Source organism: Otolemur garnettii, unplaced genomic scaffold (genome assembly GCF_000181295.1).
Source record: "Otolemur garnettii isolate 467f Iridium unplaced genomic scaffold, OtoGar3 scaffold00013, whole genome shotgun sequence".
In the NCBI taxonomy this organism is placed as follows: Eukaryota; Metazoa; Chordata; class Mammalia; order Primates; family Galagidae; genus Otolemur; species Otolemur garnettii.
Window position 1 is genome coordinate 8,550,631 of NW_003852408.1, and position 10,160 is coordinate 8,560,790.

The 10,160-nt window shown below is 41.0% G+C and overlaps 1 pseudogene; it reads left to right on the forward strand.

The window, feature by feature from the left end:
- Window positions 1-10,160, forward strand: part of LOC111723589 — an 18,988-nt pseudogene that overhangs the window by 2,139 nt on the left and 6,689 nt on the right.

Below are 10,160 nucleotides of genomic sequence, written 5' to 3' on the forward strand. Positions count from 1 at the left end.
GAACAGAGTCAAATTGTGTAAGGTTTTATAGCCCTTTTTCCCCTAATAACATTGTTGTAAGCATTTTCCCATAATATTAATTCACTTTCAAATGGCTTACGCAGGTAGTGTAGAAGTTTTATTCTGGTCAATGGAGGAGTTAAATTCATATAACATTCTCATTATTTATGTTCTTTCTCCTTTTCAAAACTGTGAATAACCCTGCAGAGAAAATCCTAGTGCATTAATCTTCTTATGCATTTCTGTTTGTTTACCTTTTTCAAGGGTAGAATTTGCTTTCTTAAGGACAAAGTTTGGCTGCCGCAAGACTCTAAATAGAAGATATATTTTTTTTCCTCTTGGAAATAGGCAATTCAGGTGCATACAAACCCCAGGCTGGTTCTAGCAGCTACACCATCCCTTGGTAGCCTGTCCTCATGGTCTAAGAAGGAGCACCAGCCATCACATCGAAGCTCCGTCTAGTTTGGGAGGAAGATGTGGATGGAATGCAGAAAGGCACAGACTAGATGACTTTTAGGAGATTTCCTGGAAGCTACTACACAAGAGGTCACTTATGCCCTAGGGGCCAGAACTTGGTCACTTTGGCCACATAGTGGCTGAGGTATGCAGTACTAATTCTATGAGTCTTTCCAATTTTTTTTTTTTTTTTTGCCACAGAAAAGAAGGGGAGAATGACTATCTGGGTCCACCTACCAGTCTCTGGTACAGATCCCTAGTAGTGCAATTACGTCAAATGCTCCCTTACTTTCAGGAAGGCCCTTGATATAGGGGCCACCGTGTTTCCCTGAAATGTTGTCCCACTTTTCTCTCTCTCCAGGAGGGCACAAGACCATCTGTCTCATCTAGCTCTGGCCAACGTTTATATTATCGTCAAAACAAAATATTTGACATGTGGTCAGGAGAAAAAATAAATCATTATATTTATTTTCATTCTTCTGATCATTAGTAGGACTGCATCTCTTTCATATGTTCACTGGCTATTTGTATTTCTTCTTCGTGAATTGTCTTTCTATATCCTTAGACTATTATTTTTAGATATTATTCAGCTACTTGGAGCACTGTGCTTCCTGAAATGAGGGATTGTCTCTTTTGGGGGATTAAAAAAAACCTTAACACAAACAACAGACTTTCTTAGGCCTGGAGGAATCCCTGCTGCACAACAGCTCAGTGGTAAATGGCTGTGCCTTAGGAGACCCCTGCTCACATTGGCTTTGTCTGGATATTAGCAGGCAAGCTGGAAAGACCAGGAAACCCTATTAACTATCACACTATTAACCATGGATTCTCTAAATGCTTGGAAAACAGTGGCAATGCCTTCTTATCTCTTTCAAATATGAGCTAGCCTTGGAATGAGGCTGGTGAGTTGACTGCCTTGTTTCTGGATGCACAGGGAGGGAGGAAAGAGCACCTTCTCCTGTGATGGGAGAAGCTCTGGAATTCCTACCCAGTGCTGAAGATGGGAATGGGACACTCAAAGAGAGACTCGAGAAATGGCAGCTCCTCTTGGTTCTGCTGCCTGAGTTAATGTGTCACCGTGAACCAGACTGTTCTTCACATCTTTGTGAAAATGTTTGAAGTGTAAAGAGGGGAAAAGCTCAGTGTGCTTTCTACATTTACATTTTAGCCTCATAGTCAAGCATGTGCTAAGTAGCCTGTCAGTCCCCTGACTGTTGTCAGAAGCAAAATGTGTTCAGTTATTTTATCATAGTGGCCTGAGCACTTCCAACATTCACTACTTCGGCAGCGGGCAAGACTTGGCCGATCTTGCCAACTTCTGAAACATCATGGCCAAGAAAATGGGGCTCCCCAACAATAGGTGGGTCACAGTTGGTGGTTCTTATGCAGGATCCCTTGAAGTGTGGTCTAGGATAAAATGCTCCAACCTGTTTGCTGTGGCTATGAGCATCAGTGCACTGCTCCTAGCAAAAGTTGATTTTTATGGTGAGTTTACATTTAATATGGAAATGTTTTTCCATAAGTGGGTGAATCATGTAACAAGTGGATTGATCACCAACAGCATCACCCAACTTGATCTGTGTCCATCGCCAACCCCATGAGAGGTGCCCAGGCCACACAATTGACAGTTTATCCATTTCTAAAGGTACCAGACTAGGTTGGCTTCAAGACTGATCTTTACATTAGTTACTTGACTAATGGAGGACTTCATAATCTAGAATTTCTAAAGAAATAAAAGAAAAGCTCTTATTTTGATAAGTACAGTGTTCTAATTTCAGAGTTGCCTTTTAATTCTTCTTTCTATAACTTATAATAATTAACTATTTTATGGCAAATTCTCTACAATTATTACCTTGGGGTTGGAGGTTTATACAATTAAACACCTGCCATTTACATTCAACTGGGAAAGGCATAAAACTTTTAATCAGATAAATACTTCTGAAAAAGTCATTTCAGATTAATTTTAGGTAGAATTTGTTTTATTATTTAAATGTTTTAATGTGAAGGACGTTTAAATAGCATACTATTTTCAGTGTCTGTAGCCTCACTGTAAACTCATTTTTTTCTAAGTCTATAAAGCCCCCAACGGAATCTTTCTCCTCTTAACCTCTTTTAGAAAGCAGAGCTGTGTCCAGCTGATTAGGACTTGGATTAGCTGAGCAGGACTTGCAGACTACCACTGCACTTCTCTGCTCTGATATCAACCTTTTGTTCCAGCCTGACAAAAATCACTTAATTTTTCAATTTCTAGATTTCTGTATTAAAAAGGAAGTCAAAGAGAACTTAAAAGAATTAAATTGTTCTGATGCCTGAAATATCAGAATTAAACCATATGAAATGAGCTTATTTAATATTTTTCCTACATTCTAGAATCCTTTGAAGTCATTCAAAGTTCTTTAGCTTCACATAATAGTGAACATCCAGAAATAGCGAGACAGGCCTCTGATATCGGGGTGGAGATGCTGAAAAGCCCAGGAATTTACAGTAAGCTGACAGAAGATTTCACGTAAGTGAAGCTTTCTGCTTGAGACTGCGGAGGGGATTGCAAGCCCTGAGAATCTGACATGGAGCCTGAAATTTTGACAATTACTGACATTTCCTTAAAACCTACTGATTTGAGGACTTGAGGCTCTCAAACCATAAGGTAGGTCAAGAAGTCTCTTTTACATCAAGTGTAAGTACCTTTTACACTTGAGATTATTTTTCCTCTTGTACATGAAAGTCTTGTGTTTGGTTGATTTCTTCGAGCGTGGTTTAAATGACAGTAAAAGAGGTTCTTACCAGAAAATAGCAGAGTTCTATTGAAGAGAAGGATGTGAAAGAAAATAATGTATCTTTAAAGGATATATAGGAATGGTTCTCAGTGTCTCCTTGAGGAGTGATTAAGCATGATTATTTTGGGAGATAGTCCCTCGAAGGCCAGTTATAGTTGAATACTTTACTGCATTAAGAAACAGTTTCTTCATAGGCCAAACGCTAAAGAAGGTCAAGAAGACACTTCTGGAAGTGTCTGAAGATATGCTCGCTAAAATGAGAATTTTGTTAGCTATGAAGGGCCCCAAGACACAGAAAGCTCATGGCTCATGTTCAGACTCTGCCAATGATTGCTCACATTTTTGTCCTCTCCATGGGTTCTAAAGGTGAATTAATTTAAAATCCATCAATGTGGTGGAAGATGGGGGAGAAACCAGGAGAGATCATGTCCTTAAATTACCTTTCTACATGGTAAGGTCACCTGATAGTTACCAAAGGTCAAATTAAAGATTCTATACCTTGGCAGAAAAGGGGAGTGTTATTTTGGGAGAGGCCCATCAAACACCCCGGTTGTTGTGACCACTTGGACTGTATATCAAATTAGAGGTCATTTGAAAGCAATGGCTCTCCCTTAGTCCCTCCCTCTCTCTCTCCTTCCTCTCTTCTCCTCTCCTTCCCTTCTTTCATTTCTTCTTTCCTTTCCTTCCTTCCCTCTTTCCCTCTTTCTTTTAAGACAAGGTGTCACTCCATCACCCAGGCTGGAGTGCAGAGGTGCTAATAGCTCACTGCAGGCTTGAACTCCTGGGCTTAAGTGATCCTCCTGCCTCCGCCTCCCAAAGGGATTATAGGCATGAGTCACTCTGCCTGGAACCAAGAGACAGTTTGTTCCATCATGTGAAAGATACAATATCAAAGAAGCAGTGACATGTCATATGCATCATAAACCTCTATGGCAAATCCACAGTAAATTTAGAAACACATAGTAGGGGATATAGCTTCTGAAAAGTACTTCTGCTTGTTCAAATCTATTTGGGGGAAAGCTGGAGTCTCTTAGTGTGAAGGACATCTAAACACTGAGTCAGATTCCAGCTCAGGAAGGATGAGGTGGTGTCAGATTTTGAACTGTGTAAAAGCATCAAGGACCCAGCACCACAATTCACTTCCAAGCACAAAGTCCATTGAGGTAAAGATGGGATCCGGGTCACAATAATGAAACCAAGTGTTCCAAGCCAGGAACTGGGAGGGAATCTTTTTTATTTTATTTATTGTTATTTTTATTTTTTTGCAGTTTTTGGCTGGGGCTGGGTATGAACCTGCCACCTCCAGCATATGGGGCCAGCGCTCTACTCCTTTGAGCCACAGGCACCACCCCTGGGAGGGAATCTTATAGAAGCAGACATAGAATAAGCCCTAAATGCCACAGGGTTAGAAAGGTTTAAAGGGCTAGAGGCAAAAGAGACAGAATTTTTAATTCTTCTTAATAATCTCTGTATCATTATTACATGGTATTTAGACTTGTAACTATTTGTACACACACAGGTGCACACAGTCACATCAGTAGTGCAGATGTCTACAGAAAATTTGGGTTGTATTGACCAATATAATTGGAAAGAAATTATCTTTTAACATTTTCATTGTTTGCATGGTTGTAAGAAAGTCTAAATTGGTAAAACATTAATATTTTAACAGGACCATATTGCTTGAGAAACAAAGATAGATCTACTCTAATCCCATCCCTTGAGTTAATCATTGTTAACAATCTGATGCCTTACTATTTTTTCCAGAATTTTTCTTTCTGTATCTGGTAATATGAAATAAATGTATATGCACACAAAAGGACTTACCATTAGACAAGGGCATAATTGAATTAGACAAGGTCATAATATTGCTTCATAAAACAATAGGACTGAATACCTAAAACAATAATAGAGATTTTGTTTTAGTATGTCTTCTTTTCATGTTTCTCTTAATAGAGACAGAATAAAATATTAAAGGAGGCTAAGAAATGAAAATTAAAGTTCTAACTCTGGAATAAGCCTAATGTAAAAAAAATCACATTTCTGCAAAATTGTAATGAGGAAGGCAACTGGGGTTCATAGATAATAAAGGATGGTAATAGTAGGAGGTAAACTTTATTGAACTTCTGTTTTGTGTCAGACCCCATTTTGAGCGATTTATAGAAATTGGTTGATTTTTGTTTTTTTGAGAGGGTCTTGCTGTGTAGCCCTGGCTGGAGCACATTGGTGCAATCATTGTTTACTGCAGCCTCAGTCCTCCTGCCCCAGCCTACCATGTAACCTGGGACCACAGGAGTGTGCCACTGACTCCGGCAAGAATGTGTTCATTGAATTAGTGATCAGGAAATCTAAAAAGCAGGGAGTAAATGGGCATTTATAGTAATTTGAGAATATTGACGAAGTAAGTAATTAACACTGTCACAAGGTCCAAGAAAGAAACCGGATGATTGGCATGTGTAGGGCATTTTAAGGCCAGTTGTACTGAATGGTGTAAACTCTGTTCACTAATAACTATACAACTAAAGCAGGAACAATAACTTATAAGTGTCATTCCATTCACATTGATTCTAAAAATACCAAATGTATGTTGTTATAATAACTTCTCAGTCTTACTGTGGTATTTAATTCACAATGACAGAAAACACTTTCGCAAACTTTGTTATAAAACTTTAAAAGTTAAATCTTTCTCTAAGTTAGATCAAATAAAATCACTTTACAAACTGCCATGGTACATAAAGTAAGTCAGAATTATATTTACCAACAATTCTCTTTGAAAAATAAAAATGTTGGCTAGAACCGATAGCTTGACCAATATAAACCTTCTGCTTGGAAGCAACATGAACGACCTAAAGTCTAGGGTGAATTCTAGCATGGGCTCATTTTGTTTCTACATTGCGATTTGCACTTCAGTGGAATGGAAATCAAAGTATATTCATGCTTTTCTGTTCCTCAGACTATCTGAAACTCTCCAAATTAACTCAGAAAAGAATCCAGCCTGCTTCTTGGCATGTGTGGATAGTACTTTAATGGAGGCTGTTCAGTTAATAGAGACAGACATCTTGGGGGGTAAACAAAATGGAGAAAGGAAGAGAAGGACTGAGAGATGGAGAAAGACAGAAAATAAACAGGATGCTGTCTTACTGAGAGCTGTCAGAGTTAGGAATAGGCTAGAGAAATTAGACTAAAGAGGCTACTTTTCCAGATACAGAGGCTGCGGGCTTCTCTTTAAACATGAACAAATAAATACCCATATGCATCTCCAGTCTTGAGGACCACGAATTGTTTAGCATGGCCAAATTGGTACAGGTTCAATGATGAGCACAACTGTCACTACATTATTTCAATGTCCTTCCTACATTTAACTTATCTTTTATATTAAAATACAGTAGAACCTCTGGTGAGTAGAGCGCCAGACCCATATACTGAGGGTGGTGGGTTCGAACCCGTCCCCTGGCCAAACTGCAACAAAAAATAACCAGACGTTGCAGCGGGTGCCTGTAGTCCCAGCTACTCGGGAAGCTGAGGCAAGAGAATTGCCTAAGGCCAAGAGCTGGAGGTTGCTGTAAGCTGTGATGCCACGGCACTGACCAGGGTGGCAAAGTGAGACTGTCTCTAAAAAAATAAAATAAAATAAAATACAGTAGAACCTCCATAGCTGACCACCTCCCCACATTGATCATCGCCTTAAGCAGACCTCATTATCATAGATCAGACGTACCTCACATGTATGTATCTGTACAGTAGCCTAGTTCCTTAAGCTGACCACCTCCGTATGTTGACCAGCTGGTCACAGTCCCTTGGATGGTCAACTTTCAGAGGTTCTACTGTATTGAGAAGCTATTTCAAAGCAGAATAATGATTGCTATATGCCATAATGTAGCCACTTCTTGTAATCTTTGATTTAAAAAAAACTTTAGATGGTGGTCCCCACTTAATATAAAACCACAAACTTAACTTATATATACATGTTTTAACCCTATAAGCCTCTCTTTTATTCTGTATTTTTAATAATGCTTATCCTTGGGTTCTCTGCAGAAGGAAGCTTATGGAAATAATTAGATACATCCAATGCTCAGTGGATCCCCTCAACAGCTTCGCTCCAAAATGAATTTTGAAGAGGTCTGAAATGTACAAAGTTGTCTCCATCTACTTTCCTTCCCAACAAAATGCACTGAGATGGTTCCGTCTCTCTGACAAAGGTCACAGTTTCCCTTTTCTTCCTTTGGGAAGTAGCCTTTGTATTTTTCCCCCAGGGTAATTCAAAGATAGATTTGGCATATGCTGCATAATTTGCATATTCTTCATTTAATTTGCATGCTTGCCATACGTCTTTCCATCACTTTAAATAACTGAGTTGACTGAATATGCATTTTTATGTTTTTATGGATATGCAAGATCCACAGTTCAGCACCAGCACCTTCGCCTGTAATTTATCTTGGTTTCTTTTATCTGAGTATCAGTAATTTTATGTGGACCAGTCTCACCTTCTGAGTAAAAGGAAGGTGACTACTGGCTTTATCACCGGGGCTTAGGTCTCCTACTTCGTGGGAAGGAACTCTCTGCAAAGGTTCCTGGACAATTGGTCCAGAACTTACTGGCTGGTTTCCAGTGATCTGGAAAATATTCAAAGGTTAATTTTCAACGTGGTTAGAATTTTTCTGCCAGAAGGCCAAGAGCATGCATTTTGCTCTTTGCCCAATCAATTGGACTTGTAAAAATAGTAAATTTGCCCAGAAACGAACACTGAAGCTCTTGGAATAGTTCTGTTTAGTTAATGAGCAATCCTGACGACACCTTCCACAAACCAGGGACTTAGCTGGTCTCAGCCCTATGCTGACCACCACTGCAGCTAAGACACAGAGCAGCTCCATCACCCCCTCACCAAGTCCTCCCAGCCCTTTAGAGTCAATCCCTTCCTTCATGCCTGGGCGACCACTAGTCAGTGTTCTGTTGGTATGGTTTTGCCTTTTCCAGAATGTTCTAAGCAGAATCACGTAGGATGTAGCTTTTCGAGTCTGTCTTCTTTCACTCAGCACACTGCATTTCAGATTGATCCACGTTGTCGCATATATTGGGAGTCTATCACTTTTGTTTCTGAATGTGCATATTCCTTACTGGTTATGGGAATCTTGGTTCTACAGGAACTTCTGGGATCCAGGATGGCAACTGATGACCTGCGCATGATCAGGACTGGTGGCTCCCTTGGCTCACCCTATGCCAAACATGCAGTAGCTGCATGTCCAGCAGCTGACCGTGACCCTGCCAGGACTCTAGGTAGGGGCAGAGCGGGGAAGGCGTGGCCCACCCTTCCTCAGAAGGTCCCACTGCAGGAGGTAAAGAGTGCCTGGTGACATTGAGAATTTGCATTTGAGGGCTGAAAAATGTGACCATGGGCCATCGGCCTTAAACATTCTTGGAACACAGATTCTGAAAAACTGAATTCCACGCAGGGAGGAATTGCCAAAGGGCCATGAGCTAAGTGCCCTTGAGCAAGTGGGAAAGGGGTGCAGGACATCATTAAGGACAACTCTCTCTACCTAGAAAGGACAGAAACTCTGCAGGATCAAAAAAGATAACCCCGCAGTGCTTTTTGGAAGTATGCTGTTATCTTTTAACAACATAGGACTGCAAAGCTACCCTGAAACAAGAGCGATCAAAACCGAGAAAATGCTTTATCTGCAGTTCCTTTCGGGGTTTCTCACTCTCAGCTAGACCCGAGAATGCAAGGGGAGCTTTTTAACAGTACCAGTACCCTGCCCCATGCCAGAGGGCTAGCATTTATCAGAATTTAACCCCCCAGGAGTTATTTATATTTTCTTCCATGCTACATTTTGCCCAGCTCCCCCTGTGGGTGAACTGGCAGCCCAGATAGACGAGAGGAGTCCCATGGCTTTCTTGAAAATGAACGAACCTCTGCAGCAAAAGTGTAGATTTGTCCCTTGCTACAGATTGTTAATTCATACGTGGGAACTCTGGAGGCAGGACCCGAGCGGTGTTCAGTCGGTAGCGAGGATGAGGCCGCAGCAGCTGCCAGTGTGCAGAAGGAGAGGGTGTAAGCGGGAGAAGTCTCACAGAGGGTGCACTTCAAGCTGTGAAGTCGGTTTGCCTCTCCCGCTAGACTGTCAGCAAGCTGACGCCAAAGCCTGCGGCTTGTTCATTTTCTGTCTCTAGCGTTTGGGATCATGCCTGGTGCAAGGAAGGGTTCACGGGCGTGGGCAATGACAGTAAAGGACTGATGCCCTCGAGAAGCATCGCCTGTTAGCAACACGGTTTGGTGTCTGATGACGGATGCCTTGGTCTGCCCCTTTAGGTTTAGCGCTAGTTTCTCATAATGAAAGGCAATTTACTAACTCACGTACGTCATGTTTTCATAGAGTTCGATACCCCTGCAGGTATATAATTATGAATAATACATGCATGCTTTGGGTTTTGTACACACACATATACACATATGCATGTATTTACATATGCATGTTTGTATACTCAAAACCCAGCCTGCAGGATGAGCAGTGGACTTTTTTAAAATCTACATTATTTTCAAGGAGTTTAATTGCACATCCCTATCAAATTTACAAGTGTGAATATAAAAAGATAATTATAGACAATAAGATTGGCAGGAAAAGATGAGGCAAGTTAGCTTTTTATTATATCTGACAAAAGTCTTATGCTGGTCAGAGCTAGAAAGTTTCAATGGTGCAAGGATCATCATTCACCTTAGAGGAAAAGCCACGGCCCTGTAATGACCGGCAGGGCCCCGTCCAGTCTGGTCTCTCTCCTGCTTGCGCTGGGGAGGTACCTGACTTGCAGTATTCCAGGATGTGTCTTCCTCACTCCTCACCTCCTTCAAATCTTTGCTTACCCTGCTGTCCCAGTGATGCTCAGCCTGCTCTCCCCACCTAAAACTGTAATCTGGCTTGACGCCCATAGCACAGT